Source organism: Lemur catta, chromosome 6 (genome assembly GCF_020740605.2).
Source record: "Lemur catta isolate mLemCat1 chromosome 6, mLemCat1.pri, whole genome shotgun sequence".
Taxonomy (NCBI): Eukaryota; Metazoa; Chordata; class Mammalia; order Primates; family Lemuridae; genus Lemur; species Lemur catta.
Genome location: NC_059133.1, coordinates 35202395 through 35224550, shown reverse-complemented (window position 1 = coordinate 35224550; position 22156 = coordinate 35202395).

The window sequence follows — 22156 nt, the reverse complement described above, 5'->3', positions numbered from 1 at the left end:
TGGTTTCATAATTTGCTTTTGTACAGTTTGATAAATTCACACTTGTGTAGAATGCACACTAACTGACTGAAGGGCACACTTACGACTTCAACTCACACTGCACATCAAATGTTTTTAAACAGAGGAAACTGCTACCCTCTGGGTCATTGCCACCTCTCACTCATGCTCTCTAACCCCAGCTAAGCAGTACATTTTATGCCCCCCTTTTTTTTTTTAAGTCTCCCACTGCTTTTCCTTCCAAACTTCCACAATTTTCTTAAAACTCCACCAATTGCCAACACCTTCTTCCTTTCTTCCTTCAAATAACCGAATTTGATCCCTGAAACATCCGTTAAAAATAATTTTTTTTAAATCTTGTTAACCAGGCAGGTAACACCCTTCTCATGGTCATCCGTGGCTTTGGTGGCCTTGGACATATGTTCTCTATATCAACTCAAGCAAGATCTGCACCTGTACCAGAGAGTAGACCATCTTTTAATCAATATTTATTGAGTACCTACTATGTGAGGGATATCTTAGGCACTGGGGAAACAATGAAGAATAAAACAAATGAGATCTCTGTCCCCCTGGGAGTCTATAATGGGTGTTGGTAAACTATATAGCCTGCGAGTCAAATCTGGCCCACCATGTGTTTTTGACTATAGAGTGTTATTGAAGCATAGCCACATTCATTCATTTATATATATCTATGGCTACTTTTATGCTACAAGGGCAGAGTTACATAGTTGCAACAGAGACTATGTGGCCTGAAAAACCCAAAATATTTACTATTTCACCCTTTACAGAAAAAGTTTGCTGATCCCTGGTCTAAACTGTGCTTCTTGAACTACCTATAATGAAAAGTTAGTTATGAAGAACAGTATGGAGTTTTTTCAAAAAACTACAAATAGAACTACCATATGATCCATATATTCGAGCACATATCCGAAGGAAACGAAATCAGTATATTGCACTCCCATGTTTATTGCAGCACTATTCACCATAGCCACGATATGAATTCAACCTAGATGTCCAATAACAGATAAATGGATAAAGAAAATATGGTATATATACACTGTGGAATCCTACTTAGCCATAAAAAGGAGTGAAATCCTGTCATTCACAGCAACATGGATGGAACTGGAGGATATTTTATTAAGTGAAAGAAGCCAAGAACAGAAAGTTAAACACTGCATGGTCTCACTCATGTGGACGCTAAAAAAGGTTGATTTCATAGAAATAAAAATTAGAACAGAGGATACTAGAGGCTGGGAAGTGTAGGGGAAGTTGGGGATAGGGAGAGATTTGTTAAAGGATATAAAATTACAGTTAGATAGGAGAAATATATAGTGTTCTATAGCACTGTAGGATGACTATACTTAACAATAATATAGAGTTTCAAATAGCTAGAAGGAGGATATTGAATGTTCCCAAGACAAAGAAATGATAAATGTTTGAGATGAAGAATATGCTAATTACCCTGATCTGATACATATATATGTATGGAGACATCACTATATACCCTATAAGTATATACGATTATTATATGTCAATAAACCAAATAGATTAAAATAAGTTAAAAAATTATGTAGACAGATATTTTGTAGGTTATAATAAAAATGAGTTCCTAAAAAGCAAAATAAAAATATTGAACATGTAAAATATAAGCTCAGATTACTATCTCATATTGCTATAACCGTTTCTAAATACTTAATCTTAGATTCTGTATTTATCTCCTGGAGGATGAGTAATAAATAGTTTGCAGACCAGCACTGGTCAGTAGACCACACTTTGAGTAGCGCTAGTCTAAAAGAGAATACAGAAGTCAAGCAAATAATAACACTAACAATTATCCCAGATCAAGTTTTACTAAGAGCTATGATCAAAAATCATAAAAGGATATGAGACTTAATTGCACGGGAGACAAAGACAGGATTTTTTGAAGAGATGAATTCTGAGCTGAGACCAAAGAGTGAATGTGAATATATACAATATATTTTTGGTGAAGTTTGATATGTTGAGAGAGCACCCATGAAAATACACATGGAAAAGTCCTGGATGGGAAGCAACCTACTATGTGTCTGGAACTATATTAAGCATTTTATGTGTATTTCTCCTTTAATTTCCTCAACAATCCTATAAGGTGATTATCTTCTCACTCATGTTCTCCATCGTTGGTTAAGCAACTCATTAACATGCTCCTTTTGTCATCTTTTTTGTATATGAGAAACCTGAGGAGTCGAGGTGTGAAATACCTTATTCAAAATCACTTAGCTGGCTAGTGAGGGGTAGAGTTGGAATTGGATTCTAGGATTATTTGATGCCACAGTCTTTGCTTTTATCTACTATGCTATGCTACTGTTATTTTAAATCCTCATAACCGATAATTTCAACCCGGGAGGCATTTGCCTCCAGTTCCAAGCAATCCTAAAGAACTACCTTAATTTTACTGTCTTCTTCGGCAAGGCTAGGACATATAATTAGCTTTACCAAATTTCCAACTATCTCTACTGAGAAAATTCTGGAGAATCAGAATATTAAATGCAGGCTAGAATTAGGTGCCATAGCCTTTTTGGTTCCTAGTAGGAGAGATTATTAATATATGGCTTGCATCAGAATTAAGTTCATCTGTGAGTAATAGACACCCTAAATAGCCGTTGCTTTAAGGTTCACACTTGTTTCTCTGTCATGTAAAACTCCTCAGACAGATAGGTAGTCCAGATCTCTATTCCATGAAGTCATCAAGGCCCCAGGCTCCTTCTATCTCGGGTTCTGACGTCCATGGCATGCCAACTCATAGCAAGCCCATGGCTGCTTGAGCTCTGGATTAATTTCCTAGAGCTGCCGTAATGAAGCACCACAAAGTGGGTGGTTGAGAACAGAGGTTTATTGTCTCATAGTTCTGGAAGCTGAAAAGTTCAAAACCAAGATATTGGCATGGTGATGCTCTCTCTGAAGGATGTAGGGGAGAATCTTTCCTTGCCTCTTCTAGCTTCTGCTCTTTGCTGGCACTCCTTGATGTTTCTTGCCTTGTAGATCCATCACTCTGACCTCTGCCTCTGTCATCATATGATTATCTTTTCTCTGTGTGTCTCTGTGTCATCTTCCCTCTGTGCCTGTCTCTGTGCCTTCACATTCCATTCTCCTTGTATGTGTGTTTAAATTTTCATTTTATATTTCCAGTCATATTGGATTAAGTCCCACCCTAACTGACCTCACCTTAACTCAATTAAATCTATAAAGACCTTTTTTCCAAATAAAGTCACATTCACAAGTACTGGGGGTTAGGACTTCAACATCTTTTTTTTTTTTTTTTGGTGGGAGGGAGGTTGTAACAGTTTAACCTATAACAGGTTCCAAAATCATGTTTACATTCCAACCTTCATAAATAGTAAAAGAAGAAGATCACGCTTTTTCCCCTAAGAATATTTTCTATATTGTGTACAAAAAATTTTGCTTACACTGGCTATACCTAGGAACAAGGGCAGTTGGCTAGCTTTGTGCTCAGATAAATTAGAGGTTCGGTTACTAAGGAAGAAGGAATGCATCCATATTGGGTGACAGCAGGCAGTACCTACCATGTGGTCTATAATTGCTCTTTAAACCAGCTACACTTATTAGTTTCTCTGATGTATTAGATTGCAATGTTTGACACTCTTACAAAAAGCCACTTGGTCAGGTATATCACCTGTCTGTCTGACCTCTGGCTGGGAAAGAAATGTAGGGCCTCCTGGAAGTTGCTAACAAGCCACTACCATAGTATAATGGGGAAATATAATTAAAATCAGATGTTGGTTGTATAACTTACTGATGGGATCTTGAGATAGTAAACTCTAAGTCTCAATTTCCTTATTTATAGATTGGGAATAACAATATATAACTCATATTATTATTATATAGCTTAAGTAGGATAGTATGTGAAAGTTCCTGGCACAAAGCAGGTACTTTATAGCTGTTTGTTAAATATGAACCTAAGGGGCTAAGAGGGAGAAGAAGGAGAGAAAGAAAAAAAGGGAGAGAAAGAAAAAAAGGGAGGAAGTGAAAGAGAAAAACTGCTTTCGGGATGTGATAGTCCAATTCAAAGAAAAGCTTGAGAAAAATGGGTATTTTCTTCAGTGTTCTTTTAAGCAGGCCATGGTTCTTTTGAGAAAAGATTGATCTATCTACTTTTGGCAGTTCTTTGGATATGGTATGTAGCCATCCCACACAGTTTGAATTATTATTTGAAGGGTAATTCTTAGCCAGTCTAGTCAGAAAACAATCATTGAACGGATAATATCACATGACTTGAAGAAGTGACAGCTATTGTGATTGCAGTTAACATAGAGGAGTAGTTCAAATGCCTTCTTTGGCACTGTAGAGGCAATGTACATAACTTTTCTGACAGACATTGTAGCAAATAGAGCCTGCTATTTGTCCCCAATATCAAACCTCTTGCCATTTCCATGTGGTTGAATTTTTAGCTGGGACACATGGCCACCCACCAAATGACATTTCTCAGCCTTCCTTGCAGGGAGGTGTGGCTGTATGATCAAGCATTTGGGAATGGATATGAGCATAAGTATTGTATGCAACTTCTGGTCATATCCTTAAAAGGAAGAGATACATCCTTCCCTATATATCTTTTCTTCTTCCTACTGCCTGGGATGTGGATGTGATGCTGAACCTTTTTTGATGAGGGCAACTACTTAGGACAGTAGAGCAATAAGACAACAGTAGCCTGGGTCCCCAATATCATGGAGCTGCTATGTCAGCTCAGGCCTGCTTAAACCTAGATTGTTACATGAAAAGAAACTATTTTGTTTAAACCACTGTTATTTTGGGTTCTATTATAGCAAATGAACCTGTATCTTAAAAAATACAGGTTTTGGCAACCTAAAAGAGGCATTGGCTAAGTGGTCAGGTAGTGAGTACAAGAACATAGTTATTACCATCTGGACAGCTGTCTACCATTATTATACAGCAGAAAAATATTTGGAAAGCTGTCATTTGCAATAACTTAGAAAACAGATCAAATGTTCATGGAAGCCATAGCTTTATAAGGAAAGGTTAAAAAATTCAAGATGTTGGAATGTATTAGCTGCTTCTTTCCTTCTTTCTGTAAAATTTTTGAGACAGATGTGTGTTGAGTCTATTTGCAAACAAAGATGAAAGAGAATACAGCTTTCCTAAGAGAAGCTCTCTCCATCAGTGGCCAGCAATCTAAGCTGACTAGTCATTGAGTAATTTAGGACCTCCAGAGGGTTGAAAGAACCACCTGCCTCTGTAGTCCAAACTAATGACTAGAGGTGGCTATGAGGAGTAGATGTGACAGGAAGACAGTTTTAGTTCATCATTAACCTCTACCAACTCCCTCTCAAGCAGGTCCAAATAAAAATAATAATGTTTTCAAATAGATTTTCATCAGTGTTCAATAAAAGCATCTTTAGAAAGTTTTATTTATTTATTTTTTTTGATTGGAGCAAACAATCTAAGCAAAAGAAATGCTCTTGTTGTACAAATGTAGCCTTAGGTAAATTCATCTAGCCCCAAGAACTTCAAACCAAAGTATGCACATTCCTGGTTTACAAGAAGATTTCCCAAGGGAGTGCTTGGACACATAACTTTAAGTGGGTTAATATTAAACTTTCATGTTGATTCTTTTAAAAAATTGATCTACATGAGAATTTACCCATGGTCAAGGTCATTGTAATTCTCTTTTGCTGCCTTTCCTTTCACAACTGCCCTTCTCCCACCTTGACTTCAAAAGATCTACATTTCTCTCATGTCTGACCTCACCATACTGCAAATGTGCAATACTTTATGATGTTTGCAATAATTGATGGCTAATACTCATGATGACTAGATGACTTTTAATATAACACTTAGACCATTGTGGTCATTTACATAATTTCAATTTATATACATAGTTTTGTTGCAAAAAAATATGATGGAGGTGATCAGTATGAGGCTGAAAGTGCAAAATATATTACATTAACATACAATTCTGTGAGGGAAGAGAAAAGGAAATATGAATTCAAGGAGCAAAAGGAGCTTTCAAAGAAAAATTTTTCACATTTTTTAAAAATAAATGATGATGGTGTCAAATCACTATAGGATTTACATTCTTTTTGATACATTTAAAGGAGTAGTATAACCATTTTTATTTTTAAAATGTCAAAATATACAATATGTTGGAATTGCATCTTTTGCTACTACTATTTAAACTTATGCAGAGAAAAATTTTGCTATTTAGATTTAAAAATGTTTGAGGGACTTCATAGCATTAATTGCTTCAATAGATTTAGGGGGTACAAGTGCATTTTTATCACGTGGATATATTGTGTAGTGGTGAAGTCGGGACTTTTAGTGTTCCATTACCTGAATAGTGTACATTGTACCCATAAGGTAACTTTTCATCCCTCACCCCCCTCCCAATCTCCCATCATGGAGTCTCTGGTGACTATTACTCTACTCCATACAACCCATAGCTTAGCTCCCATTTGTAAGTGAGAACACGTGGTAATTGATTTTCCATTCCTGTGTTACTTCACTTAGAATAATGGCCTCCAGTTCCATCCAAGTTACTCCATGAGACATTATTTCATTCTTTTTTATGGCTGAGTAGTTCCCTGGTATATGTATATACACCACATGTTCTTTGTCCATTCATCGACTGAGGGCCACTTAGGTTGATTCCATATCTTTGCTATTGTAAATTGTGCTGCAATAAACATACAAGTGCAGATATCTTTTTGATATAACAACTTTTCCTTTCGGTAGATACCCTGTAGTGGGTTTGCTGGATCGAATGGTAGATCTAATTTTAGTTTTTTGAGAAATCTTCATACTGTTTTCCATAGAGGTTGTACTAATTTACATTCTTATCAACTTCATGGTATTTAAGTGTTCTTTAATTGTATATCCAAGCAAAAACATTTTAAGACCACATTTTTATGTCCCATTGCAACTAGATTACTTCTCATAAGCCTCTCTTAGATAGAGAATTATGAACCCTCTGTTGCTCCTGAGCAAATAATGCCTTTGTTTAGAATTGCTGATGACTCCTGGACGGTTGTATATTGTCTAGGGAGCCAAATGAGATCAGCAGAAATTTTGTCTGCATAAAGTGCAGAGGAGGTTAAGCTTCAGACTTGGGTATAATGGATGGGCCTTTCAGTTTAAGTATAAACGGTAACATTAGGGTTATTTGAGGTGAAGAAACATACATGGAAATAATAATAATGTATGTCTTTATTCTTTTGATGAGGTTTTCTTTTCTTTCAGAAAAGGTTGAAAATATACTTTCTCATTCCTTTCATATTTGATATTGTCACATGGAGATTATATTATTGAAACAATGTTACTCTACATGTTTTTCTTGTATCCAAAGCAAATACTAGTTTCCAGTCCTTTGTATTTTTTCAAATAGGACATTTAGAGTTCTCAATTATGAACTGTATTCATTCTGCTATAGCTAGAAGGCTTGGCAAGTGTTTTCTAATGAAACATTGTATACCTTATTAGGTTTGTTACTTTTTTTTTTCCTTTTTAACAAAGGAGATTTGGAAGAACAAGTCAGTGGAATGTTTTTAAAACACTTCAGCTTGATTTTCTAATAAGGAAAAAAGTATTAGACCTGTAATAACACACTGATCACTTTTTAAAATATATGAAGATGAGGATTGAGTAACATGTACAAAACTTTAATTTCCCTTTAACAGAAATTTCTTCTTCACTATAATTCATATTAATTGTTCCTAATAAAGCCAAATGTGAAAAAGACTAACAAATCATGGCATAATTTGTCTTCTAACTGGAATATAATGACTTTCCATATTTCTATCAATTTTTCCTCTTGAAATAAGAGAAATAAAACTTGCATTTATTTTGGCTGCAGGTGGATATTCAGTATAGAATCTACCCAGCCCAATTTCTCTGTGACCTGCCCATTCTATTGCAGGGATATCTCCCTTTCTGAATAGTCTTATTTCTGTGAAAAGACTCACTTCCAAAGTACTCAATTGATTGGTCCAGGGATTGGAGCCTTTCTCCCCTCCTCAATTTGAGCTGAACCAATCTGACTCCTAGGAATTTAGCATGAAGGCTGAGAGACTAGAGTTTGTTTTTGGCCTGTGACTGAGCCTATTGCTTGTTACCTTGGAGCTGGGGATGCAGGTTGGCTTTGCAAAAGAAAAGCTGGCTTATCCCTAACATTAATGGAACCAGGAGCAAGAGTACAAATGGTGGCCCTTGTAGCATGTTTTTAAATATTTGAAAGGCACAAATTAAGAAAATAAATTATTAAATAAGATATTTTTAATCTTCTTATCTTGACAAATATACTTTATAACAACCTGGGGGTGAGTTTTGAAAATTTTAACTTCTGTGACACCTCAGAATTCTACAATGAAAAGTGACATTTGAGAGGAGAGAACATATGTGGCTTTTCCTTTTTCCATCAAGTACCACTAAGGGCCACACATTGCAGGTACATGGACACCTCAGGGTTCCATCCAAGCACCATCCACAATCTCCACATATAGCTACCACTTGACCATGTTTTGGGACCAGAGGGGCACACCTGAAAAACACTCTACTCTTGGGAAGACAGACCTAGGGAAGAGGCTAGTGCACGCCTTGGAAACAAACTCAGGCACACTGGAGGCAGAGAACTCTGGGGCCTCACGTGTGCACACCATGTTCTAAAAGAGACCATGCGGGTTCTGGAATGGCACAGACAGAATAGGGCAAGAGTGAGGCCCTCTGAAGTCCTTCTTCCATAGTTCTGCTGTTTTCCCACTCTAGTTTTTTGTTTGTTTGTTTGTTTTGTTTGTTTTTTAGATACAAAGATACAATGACATTCTTAAAAAAACATTTCTCCATTTCTCTTAAGCTAGTTCGATATAGTTTATATTACTTGTAATCAATGAGAACTAACTAAGAAAACCAGGACACCCAACTAGGAGACTTTGAGTTGCAGATACAATTAAAATTTCATTGCCAAAATTTATATATTTATGATACTTTTAGGGTACAAAGTGATTTCACATTCACTTTATAATCCCCACAATACCCTGTGAGGTAAGAATCTATTCCCTTTTTGCAGATATAGAAACGGAAGCTCAACTAACTTTTCCAAACTTCCAAACAAGATTGCCTTGTGGTGATGAAAGACTGCTTGGGTCTATTGCTCTCTAGATATTGAATTGTATGAGAAAGTACATCAGTATGTGCTAACAGTGAAGTGAAGTAGGTGCTAATAGAACAAAGTCTCTTCTTGCAGAAACTATTGGGAACAAAGGAACAATAGATAAAAACATAATTTGTATTTATTTTTTAGCAGATGTGATACTTTTAAAATTTTCTCTAAAGAAAGTGCAAATGGCAAGAACAGGAGACTTCAGTTAGCAATGTCCTTTCATTTGGTGGCCCTCATCAGGTGCTAAGCCAAAAGTATACTTTCTAAGTGTGGGTGAGTGGGATGTAAACCCAAGAAAAACTTTCTAGACTCAATGGGAAGTTGGGACAGGGAGGGAGAGCAGGTGTTAACTCTCTAACTGAGGTATTCAGGGACTCTCCAGAGTTTTAGGAATTCACAAATATCTAGTACTATCTCTGGAATAAAGGGAAGGTGTGGCATATGGGCAGGAAACTCTTCTCTGGTTTTGGCAATCCACCTCCCTGAAAACGGAGTTGGGGCAGGTGCACAGAGAGTAAGTCTGCTGGAAGTTAACAGCCCCTTTGGGTAGCCCAAGGAATGGCGGTGGTGGTGGTGGTGTGTAAGTGTATATGTCTCCCTCAAGCCAACTAATATACCAGGGTTGTTATGGCAAAACAGAGATCCCAGAAGAGTAAGCACAGTGATTTATTAATATGATGCCTGGAAACAGACTAAAGGAGGTGGGACTTTAAGAGCTTTTCCTAATGAATGTGGAATGAGGCATAAGGTTAGTGTCTGAGTTCCTTTGGGTAAGATTCTGAGGAATAAAACCTCAGTAGTAATCATGACATCACCAAAGCAGCTATTGATAAAACAGCAAACAGCATTTTCTTAGGGGTTCTTTAAAGGAGGGTTCAGGAGCCAGCTTTGTGGTGATGGAGGATGAGGACTGAGTGGTGATGGGGAAGGGATCTGAGGAACATGCCTTACTCTGAGAACTGGGGGTGGATGTACTGAAGGAGGGAAGCATACCTCTGTCATCTAAATCATTCTCGTTAGTTTGGGAGGATTGAAGAAGGAAGATCAGGCTAACATAAATCAGTGTTACTCAACAAAATAGCTACCACTTATATTTAAGTGTATGCTAGTAGCAGGGTTGTTACTTCTCATAGTTGTAGGGATTTGTACTTTTGGTGCCATCCTTTCACCTACTTGGAGATGAACCTGGTAGACCCATAGTAGGTTACTTACACCAGCACTCATTCAATCCAGGCATTAACTGGAGCCTTTTCAGGGTTTCCAGCCTTCTACTCCTTAACTTCATGGGGATGTGTTTCTAAATTCCATTCCCTACAATCCTTCTACATCATCCCTCTGATTCTTTGAAGGTCTTCAGCCACTGGAAATAACACAAATTAAGTTGTGACTCTTGGACCTTTTGGTACAAAAGCAAGAACACTGTCAAGTGAGTCATTCTCTTCTCATTCTTCAAGGCTGCAGTAAGGTTCTGATTTAAAGGCCATGACTAAATCACTAATTATGTCCTTTGCTTGGTATTATTCATTTTTTAAATTATCCCTATTATTATTAATAGTACATGAATTAGAAATTTAGAAACAAGTGTTTTTTGCTTGTCAATTGTTCAAATTACCTTTTTAATTAATAACCCAAATGAATGCAATTTTTATAAATATTTAAGAAGACAAACATTACCAAAGCCATCCATGAAGTTCCTTGTTGTATATGAAACATACATACTATATAAGTAGAACCAAATAGACCTTGTGCCTGTTTTTAGGAGGTTGTAATCACAGAATTATAAGAAATTTTTAATTTTTATAAATTAATATAAGTTATTATTATTCCTCTGTAAAATACAACAAACAATACTAGAGAATGTGAGTTTTGAAAAGAAAGTTCTTTCATCTGTAAAAGAGACCCTGAGATTTCATGGCTTTGTTTGATGATGAGAATGGAATTATATAATGTTGCATGACTATATGTATGTGTGTGTACCCAGTCTCTAGTCATACTTTATAAGTCTTTTGTATTACCTATACCTCTAATAATAATAATCAACATTGAGTATTTAACATGTATTAGATATAATTCTAAATGCCCTAATAACATTATCTCATTTAATTTATACAGTATGATGAATTAGGCATTATTTTTCCCAATTTACAGACCAGGAAACTCAGAAGGGTGAAGTACTTCGACTAAGATTACATAGTTAGTAATAATGAGTTGCAAGGTTTCTCACACCTTCAGACAGAGGTCAGGCCAACCCCAAAGTCCTCACATAACACAGTCCAACTATCAAATATAAGCATACTCCATATTAGGTACAGCTGCTGCATCCAAAGTTGATGTTTTAGGATTATTTTTTCCTCAGAGTTTGCCATGGCCTTCTTCATTGTTTCTGTCTAGTAGTATTGTACCCCTGGCCCAGTGTTACACCTCACCATCTTGTACCACATGACCGAAATCTGTGTTTCTCATATCATACTCTGGCAGATTCATCAGGAGTGTCTGGGATCTGCCACAAATCTACTGAATCTTAGTCTCTGGGAGTAAGATCTGGAAATGTGCACCTTTATCAAGCCAACCCAAACAATTCTTATGTGCACTAACCACTGAGAACTGTCAAATAGGTGTTAAAATTTTCTGCACCAAACTTATCCTTTGCAATATTGAGGATTAAAGGTTAGGAACAGGGAGAAGAAGATGAAGGGGAGGCTTTGTTACCTATTTAACATGCATATTTATATACACAAACACCCCAGATTTCTCATGTTCATTTTATATAATAATAGTCTTAGTAATCTGAAACCCAACATCAAATTCAAAAGTAAATGCGAAATCCAACAATAATAACAAATCACAAAAAGTTCTCTAATTAGGAGGAAAGCTATTAGTGAGCCCAGATATTTTATTTCAAACAAGGGTCTGAAGACATCCTAGAAACAAAACTGTTTTAGAGTAGTTGTAAACTTCCATTTTAAAACTTTCACTAAGTAGGCTATCTAGTGTTCTCTGTTAACCTTTAGCCTTTCGTAGTTTACAGTGAACCAGATAAGAAGTCAAGAAGATGGCTACCTGAAGAAGAATCCCTGAGCAGAGAAAGTATGCAGTAGAAGCAGAGACATCATCAGGTATTAAGTTGTCTGATTAAGTGGGAGAGAAGAACACATCCTTCTTGCCTCTGTAATCACTGAAGAAATCACTACATGACATACAAAAGCAGATTCTTAGAATAATGATTCCAAACCTCAGTTGCCTTTAAGTTAAAGCTTTGAATTCATCCTTGACTTTGATCTTTCCCTCATGCCACACATCTATTTTGTCAACGAAGCCCATTGCTTTTGCCTTCAACATCTATCCCAAATTCAACTACTTCTTGCCACTTCTGCTGCCTTACTGATTCAAGCTATCATAATCTCTCCCCTGGATTATTGAAACAACCTACTAGAATGATCTTTTGGATTTGGTCCTTGATGCTTATAGTCTATTCTCAGCACAGCAGCTGAAATAATCTGCTAAAAACATAAGTTAGAACATATTACTCCTCTGCACAAAAATTTCCAATGGCTTTCCATCTCATGTAGAATAAGCTCAAAGTTCTTAATTGACATAATGCCCCATGCAGCAACCTGAGCCCCATTATTTCCTTCAGCTAATCTCCTTCTCCTTTTCCCCTTGATTGCTCAGCTCCAGGAGCGTAACCATCTTGCAGAATCTTGAATATGCCAGGGATGTCAGAGTTGAAGCCCTTGCTTCCTTCCCAGAATATTTTATAATTTTTTTCTTTACTCAAAACTTTCCCAATGAAGAATTCCCTGGCATTGTATTTAAAATGATAGTTCTCAACACATTTTATCAATATTCTCTGCTTCTTTTTTGTCTGTGGCACTTATCCTATTATTTCCAAATGAGAAATAAGGATGGTCCAGAACTGCTAAGCCTTCCTCTTGGGACCACTGTGCACAAACCAACTGATTCAGGTGAGTCTCAGATGGGTGAGAAAAGATTCAATTATGGTAAAATTAATCCTGGGAGGGAAGGGAAGGACAGAATGGCTATATAAACAAATGATATTTAAATTGAATTCTGAAAGATTTTGAACACACATCACTGTGCAGATCTTAATTTAAAAAAAAAAAAACCCAAAGCACATGGAAATAATGTGGATGACAATGTGTTCCTTAACAAGGTCATTTGAATATATAAAGTTACAGACACTATTTCATATTGTAGAAAGAAAACATCAGAATCTCTTCAATTTTCTACATAAAAATCACCATAATTATCATACTTTTCAGAACTTAAAAACCAATTTTTATGCCTCTGGCATTAACCCTGCTGTGGGCACTGGGCTGCTTTTTTGCCAAGGGGGATACTTTGCTGCTAGGCATTTTCCAGAACTGAACTGGGTGTTCTCAGTATGACTTCAAGGATGAAGCCCACATCTTAAAACTAGACAGAAAGATAACCCTTTGCCAAGAAAAATTGTCATTTGCTCCGGAATTTGAAAATGTTCCCAATGTATATAAATAAATAACAATCTATTTGTTATTATACTATTACATATGTCTCCCAAAAGTTTTATAGTTTTGTCTTCCATCTGTAAGTTTTTAATCCACCTAGATTTGATTTGATTTTTGTGCAGGACTATATTACCAATTTTCCTAGTATCATTTACCGAATAGTTCATCCTTTCACCCCCTTCTGTAAAGTTGACTCTGCCATAAATTAAGAATCTATATTTAAGTGAGACAGATTGTAGTCCCTTGACTCTGTGTGATTTATCTTTGCTCATGCCAATAACCCAATGTCTTTATTACTACATCATTATGATAAGTTTCTAAATTTGGTAGGCAGATATTCTTTTATACAACTGTCTTGGCTCTATGTGACCCTTTGAATGTCCATGTAAAGTTTAGAGTGATCTTGTTAAATATCATTAAGAATCCATTTGCAATTTTGATCACAATAGCTTTGACTTTATAAGCCAATTTGCAGAGATTGGCACTTTTATGATATTAGGTCTTTATTTTTTCTTTTAAGGTTTTCATTATGAAAAATTGTCCACAAATTTAACAACTATCATCAAACGTGCTTCATCTATCCTCCAATTATTTTTACTGGGGTATTTCAAAACAAATCCCAGAATAGTGTCATTTTGACTCCTAAATATGTCAATATTCATTTGAAAAAAGGGCAAGACTTTTTTTATATAACCACTTTTTTCTTACATAATCGTAAGTGCCATTATCACATATTATATAATTATTAATATGCATTTTATTATAATTTAATATCTAGTTTATGTTCAAATTCCTACAACTGTCTAAAAATATCTTTTTGTAGTTGGTTTGAATTAGGATCCAAGCAAGGAACTCTCACTGCATTTGGTTACGTCTTTTAGGTTACTGTTAATGTAAAATATTCCTTTCTCATTTGGTTTTTCATGCCATTGACTTGTTCTTCACTAGACCAGGAGTTATGAGGACTTCTGGATTTAGTAGATTTCTTCCTGTGGTGTTACTTAACTTGTTTCTCTATCTGCAGTATTTTCTGTAAACTGGAATTTAAATAAGGAAATTTAGAATTAGGTTCAAATTGTTTTGACCAGAATAGATCATTAGATGATCCTTGTATTTCCTACATATGTACTATTTTCTATTACATCTCATCAGGAGACATATAATGCCAGGCTACTTTACTGTTAGGATCATTAAGATTGCTCCACAAGTTCAAATGTTGATGGTCTGACCTCTTCATTTTGTAGTTTCCCATCAACGATTAATCTAATGGTATTAAAATCTATTGATTACTATTGCCTGAATCAATTAGTTCATTAGGATGTGAAAGTTGTCAGAATCCAAATGGAGTCACTTGTGTTAAGAACCCTAATACCACCATTTATTGAATAGGGCGTCCTTTCCCCAGTGTATGTTTTTATCTGTTTTGTCAACAATCAGTTGGTCATAGCTATATGGTTTTATTTCTGGGTTCTCTATTCTGTTCCATTGGTCTATGTGTCTACCTATATACCAGTACCATGCTGTTTTGGTTACTCTAGCCTTGCAGTATAATTTGAAGTCAGGTAATCTGATGCCTTTAGATTTGCTCTTTGTGCTTAGGATTGCTTTGGCTATTTGGGGTTATTTTTGGTTCCACATGAAGTTTAGGATTATTTTTTCTAGATCCATGAGAAATGATTTTGGAATATTGATGGGAATTGTGTTGAATCTGTAAATCACTTTGGGCAGCATAGACATTTTAATGATGTTGATTATTCCAATACTTGAGCATGGGATGTTTCCCCACTTGTTTATGTCATCTCTGATTTCTTTCATCAGTGTTTTATAGTTCTCCTTGTAGAGATCTTTCACCTCCTTGGTTAAGTATATCCCTAGGTACTTTGTTTTCTTTGTTGCTACTGTAAATGGTATTGAGTTATTGATTTGTTCTTTGCTTGACTGTTATTAGTATATAGAGATGCTATTGATTTGTGTACATTAATTTTGTAACCTGAAACTTTACTGAATTTATTTATCAATTCTAGGAGTCTTTGGTGGAATTTTTAGTGTTCCCTAGGTATAAGATTATATCATCAGCAAACAGGGATAGCTTGACCTCCTCTTTTCCCATTTGGATGTCCTTTATCTCTTTCTCTTGCCTGATTGCTCCGGTTAGGGCTTCCAGTACTACGCTGAATAGAAGTGGTGACCGTGGGCTTCCTTATCTTATCTCGGTTCTTAGGGAGAATGCTTTTAACTTTTCCCCATTCAATATAATTTTGGTTGTGGGTTTGTCATATATAGTTTTTATTATTTTGAGGCATTTTCCTTCTATGTCTAGTTTGTTGAGGGTTTTTATCATGAAGGGTGCTAGATTTTATTGAATGCTTTTTCTGCATCTATTGAGATGATCATATGGTCTTTGTTTTTAATTCTATTTATGTGGTGGATGATATTTATTGATTTGCATATATTGAACCATCATTGCATCCCTCAGATGAAGCCCACTCGATCATGGTGGAGTACTTTTTTGATGTGCTGTTGAATTCAGTTTGCAATTTTGTTGAGGATTTTTGCATCTATATTCATAGGGATATTGGTCTGAAGTTTTCTTTCTTTGGTCCTTTCCTGGCTTTCATATTGGGGTGACACTGGCTTTTTGTGTAGAATGAGTTAGGGGAGATTCCCTCCTTCTTGATATTATGGAATAGTTTCAGTAGAGTGGGTGCCAATTCTTTATAGGTCTGGTAGAATTTGTCTGTGACTCTGTTTTGTCTGTTTTTTTTGTTGTTGTTGTTTTGTTGTTGTTGTCGTTGTTGGAAGAGTTTTTATTACTGTTTCAATCTCATTACTCATTATCAATCTGTTCAGGATTTCTATTTCTTCCTGATTCAACTTGGGAGGTCATGTGTATCAAAAAATGTATCCATTTCCTCTAGATTTTCTAGTTTGTGTGTGTAGAGGTTTTCATAGTAGTTACAGATGATATTTTGCATTTCTTATCAGTTGTAATGTGTCCTTTTTCATTTCTAATTGAGCTTATTTGGGTCCTTTCCAAATGGTGCTGGGAAAACTGGATAACCACATGAAGAAGAATGAAACTGGATCCTTATCTGTCACTATATAAAAAAATTAACTCAAGATGGATTAAAGACTTAAATATAAGACCTGAAACCATAAAAATTCTAGAAGAAAATGTAGGAAAAACTCTTCTAGACATTAGTCTATGCAACAACAAAAATAAATGAATGGGACTTCATTAAACTAAAAAGTTTCTCCATGGCAAAGGAAATTATCAACAGAGTAAAAAGACAATCTACAAAATGAGAATAAATATTCACAAACTATATATCCAAAAAGGGTCTAATATCCAGAATCTACAAAGAACTCAAACAAATCAGCAAGAAAAAAGCAAATAACCCCATCAAAAGGTGGAGAAAATACATGAACAGACTCTTCTCAAAAGAAGATAGACAAATGGAAAACAAACACATGAAAATGTGCTTAACATCATGAATTATCAGGGAAATGCAAATTGAAACTACAGTGAGATACTACCTTACCCCTGTCAGAATCTCCATTATTAAAAAGTCAAAAAATGATAGATGGTATGGTTGCATTGAAAAGGGAACACTTACACACTGTTGGTGGGAATGTAAACTTGTACAAGCACTTATGGAAAGTAGTATGGAGATTCCTCAAAGAACTAAAAGTAGACGTACCATTTGATCCAACAATCCCTCTACTGAGTATCTACCCAAAGGAAAGGAAGTCATTTTATAAAACTGACACCTACACCCAAATGTTTATCACAGTACAATTCACAATTGCAAAGAAATGGAATCAACCCAACTGCCCATTAACTGATGAGTGGATATAGAAAATGTGGAATATATATACCATGGAGTGTTACTAAGAAAGGAATGAAATAATGTCTTTTGCAGCAACTTGGATGGAACTGGAGACCATTATCCTAAGCAAAGTATCTCAGGAATGGAAAAGCAGATAACACATGTTCTTACTTATAAGTGGGAGCTAAATGAAGGACATATAATGGTCATAAAGAAGCAGTAATGGACATTGGAAACTAAGAAGGGGGAAGGGTGAGAGAGGGGTGAGGGATAAAGATCTACCTATTGAGAACAATGTATGCTATTCTGGTGATGGATATACTGAAAGCTGACTTTCACATGCTACAATTATCCACATAACAAAAAACATTTGTATTCCCTAAATTTTTTGGAATAATAACTTTTAAGAAAACCTAATAAATAGAGCCAGGGAAGACCGTGAAGGGAAGGTTCTCATGCACTAATGCCCGATAACAATAAATATCACAAAACACTCTGTAAAAATCATAACCTTGCACAGAGGCCATTGCCACTTTATTAAAAAAAAAATACTTCTACAAGGACATCTGCCCAGCAACTGTTTGTCTAGCCTTGGAATGGTGTCATTTCTGTTATTGATACTTGTAGCCAAGGATAATTATCTCAAAACAATTATGTAATCTTCCCCATTTTTCCTTCAGAAACTTTTATCTTCCTTTACCTCCCTAAATATGCATATAGTTTACTATCTACATGTATTCCCATTGCAATGCCTATTCCCAAATAAACATCATTTCCTTTGAGAGAGTCTCCCTTTCTGTTATTTAGGTGGACAAGGGTTTGCAAGTAGCAATTTTCTAATTCTGCAATTTCATCTGCATTTATTAGTTGATATGTTTGATAAACAGAATGACCTCTTCTCATACATCAAGGATATTTGGTGACCCTGAAATACAGTTCATACAAGAAAGCAAGGATAAGTGTTTAATTCTTTCCCTTTTATTATTAACTTGCAGACTAATGATTTGGTACCCCAGAAGCTTTCCATGATATCTAATGAGTTTTATTTTGTCTTTATTTATTTATTTATTTTTTATTTTGTCTTGATATTCATCTCCTTCCCCTTTTTAACTTATGAGCTCATTGTTGATTCTTACATGTTCATGAGTTTTACTAAATTGCAGTCTTTATTCTGTCTGATGCTTAAATTGTTCCATCTTTGGTTAGTGGGAACCTCTTCAAACATGCTCTTGTGTCCTTTGGATATGATTTCTTCATGTTATTAAAAGTATGCTGTTTAATTTCTAATTATTTTTGTATTTTTCATATTTTATTCTTATTCATTTCTAAATTACTTTCATTTTGATCAGAGAACAAACTGTTTAGGATTTCAATCTTTTAAATTTACTTATTTACTTATTTATTTATTTTCAAGATGGGATCTCACTATTTTGTCCATACTGGACTCACTCCTAGGCTCAAGCAATTCTCTTCCTCAGCCTCCTGAGTAGCTGGAACTGCAGGTGTTTACCACTGTGCCCAGCTCCTTTACATGTATTTATTAATTCTTGTTTTAGAGCCCAGAATATGCTCTATCTTGGTCAATGTTCCATATGCATTTATAAAGAATAATTTGTGCTCTTGTTAGGAATAGTGTTCTATAAATATCTTTAGGTCAAGATATTTATTATATATTTATATGTTGATATAATTTATTTGATTCTACATTTTTGCTTTATTTGTCTACTTGCTCAATCAATTGTTGAGAAAAGGGTGTTAAAATCTCCAGTTATGACTTTGTTTACTTTTCTACTTAATTTTGTCAATTTTTGTTTCATGATTTTTGAAGCTCTAGTATGTGCATGTGCATTTATGGTTATTATGTATTACCGATGAATTGAGCTTTTAATAATTGTGATCTCTGTTACTGGTAATGGTCTTTATCTTGCAATCTATTTGAACAGATATTAATATGGCCCTTTAGTATTCTTATACTTACAATTTATATGATATATGTTTGTCCATCCAATTACTTTCATCCTGACTGTGTATTTATAGTTAAAGTTGTCACTCGTAGGCAGCATATAGTTGGATATTACTTTTTATTCCATTCTAACAATCTCTTCCTTTTTTTGTAATCCTCATTTCCATTTTTTCTTGTTTTATTTTGTTGGAAAGATCTCCAGTACAGATGTTCCTTGACTTACAATGTAGCTTGTCCTGATAAACCCATTGTATAATAAGTTAAAAATATCATAAGTCAAAAGTCCATTAAATACAGCTAACCTACCAAACACCATAGCTTAGCCTAGCCTACCTTAAACATGCTCAGAATACTTACAGTAGCCTACAAACTGGCACAATCATCTAACACAAAGCCTATTTTATAATAAAGTGCCGAATATCTCATGTAATTTCTTGAATACTGTGCTGAGATACTGTTCTTAGCTTTTCTGCATATATGTTAAATTTATCAAATGGTTTTATTGATCTACTAAAATTATCGGTTTTTTAGTATTCTTATTTGAATTTGGAGTATTAAAAATGTTAGTTTTTTATTATTTGAAATGATTTGTAGATGGACAGAATAACATCTTACATGAAATTTTGGAAGCACACACATAAAATCATTTGAACCTGGGGTTTATTTGTTTGATTTTTTGGTGGGCTTTGAGGAGGTCTTTGTTTAATACTTCAATTTATTTAACGGTAGTTAATTTATTATTCAAGTTTTCTATTTGCATTTTAATTTCAAATTAAATTTATCAACTTTATCTAGTTTTTCATATTTATTGGTATATCATTAGTCATAACCTCAACCTGTGCTGTATTTGTAGTTGTTCACATTTATTTCCCTTCTTTTGTGTAATTTAAAAAGGCCTAGCTTATACTCCTCCAAGTGAGGGAAGGGAGATGATCCCAGGATGAAGAACCTCTGGGCCGGGCCACTTTCATTCATGTGGTCCTCCATCCCTTTCCATTTCCCATCAAGTGCTCCATTCCTGGGACCCTTCCCTGGGCATGGATCTTTTTAAGGAGCTGTCTCTCTCAGCTGTAATTATAAATATATGGGGGATGAGAGGAGGGGTAGACGGGTAGAAAAAAGGGTAAAGAAATGAGGGATGGGAATGTTCAGGGAGCATCCAGTCTGCCTGTATTATAGTTTTTCTTTTTTTTTTTTTTTTATTTTAGCTCATCATGGGGGTACATAAGTTCAGGTTATATACAATGTCCATGTCCTGCCCATCCCCCCGAGTCAGAGCCTCATGCGTGTCCATTCACCAGACAGTTCACCTGGCACTCACCATGTAGTCATACCTCCATCCCCTCCCCCCACTCCCCCACCTCCCCGAGTCTGTACCCTCAAGCATGACCATTCCCCAGACAGTGCACAATGCACTCATCATGTAGGCATACATCCAACCCCTCCCTCCTCCCCCCATCTCAATCTGATATCTAATTGGTACCCTTCCCCGATGTGCATTTAGGTGATGGTCAGGGAAACCAATTTTCTGGTGAGTACATGTGATGCTTGTTTATCCATTCTTTGGATATATCACTTAATATAATGGGTTTCAACTCTCTCCAGGAGAACCAAAGAGATGTCGTATCACTGCTATTTCTTATAGCTGAGTAATACTCCATGGTATACATATACCACAGTTTACTAATCCATTCGTGGATTGATGGGCATTTGGGTTGTTTCCACATCTTTGCGATTGTGAATTGTGCTGCTATAAACATTCGGGTACAGGTGTCTTTGTTGTAGAATGACTTTTGTTCTTCTGGGTAGATGCCCAATAATGGGATTGCTGGATCGAATGGTAGGTCTATCTGAATTTGTTTAAGGTATCTCCATAATGCTTTCCACAGGGGTTGCACTAGTTTGCAGTCCCACCAGCAGTGTATGAGTGTTCCTGTCTCTCCGCATCCACGCCAACATGTGTTGTTTTGGGACTTTTTGATGAAGGCCATTCTCACTGGAGTTAAGTGATATCTCATTGTGGTTTTGATTTGCATTTCCCTGATGATTAGGGATGTTGAGCATTTTTTCATATGTTTGTTGGCCATTCTTATATCTTCTTTTGAAAAATTTCTATTCATGTCCTTTGCCTATTTTTTGATAGGGTTGTTTGATTTTTTCTTGCTGATTTTCCTGAGTTCTAAATAGATTCTTGTTATCAGACCTTTATCTGATGTGTAGTATGCGAAAATTTTTTCCCATTCTGTAGGCTGTCCGTTTATTTTCGTTAACCCCCCCTGAGCTCCTGTGCTACCTGATGCTATTTTCCCCCATTCTGTTGGTTCTAGGCTGGCTCTGTTTTACTTTTACAAAGAAATGGGCAACAACATCTCAGGGTGGTGTTGTGGAAATAAAATGGACACCACTAGAAAGCTCTTTGCCAGCCTTTCAGCCAGCCCTGTCAATGCCTCTCAGTCTTCTGCATTGGGTTGCTGTTTTACTCTCAACACCCTTCCCCCACTTACACCAGGCCCTAATGTCGCCTTCTTTCTCTAAAAGCTTCTCATCATTTTGGTGTAAAGTTCTGGGATTCCTAAATTTTTATCTCATTTCTGTGACATCTTCAGAGTTTGGTTTTCGGGGAAGTAGTTTTGTTAATCTGCTGTCTTTTCTGGAACAACCAGCAGATTGTTTGTAAAATAGAGCATCTATTTAC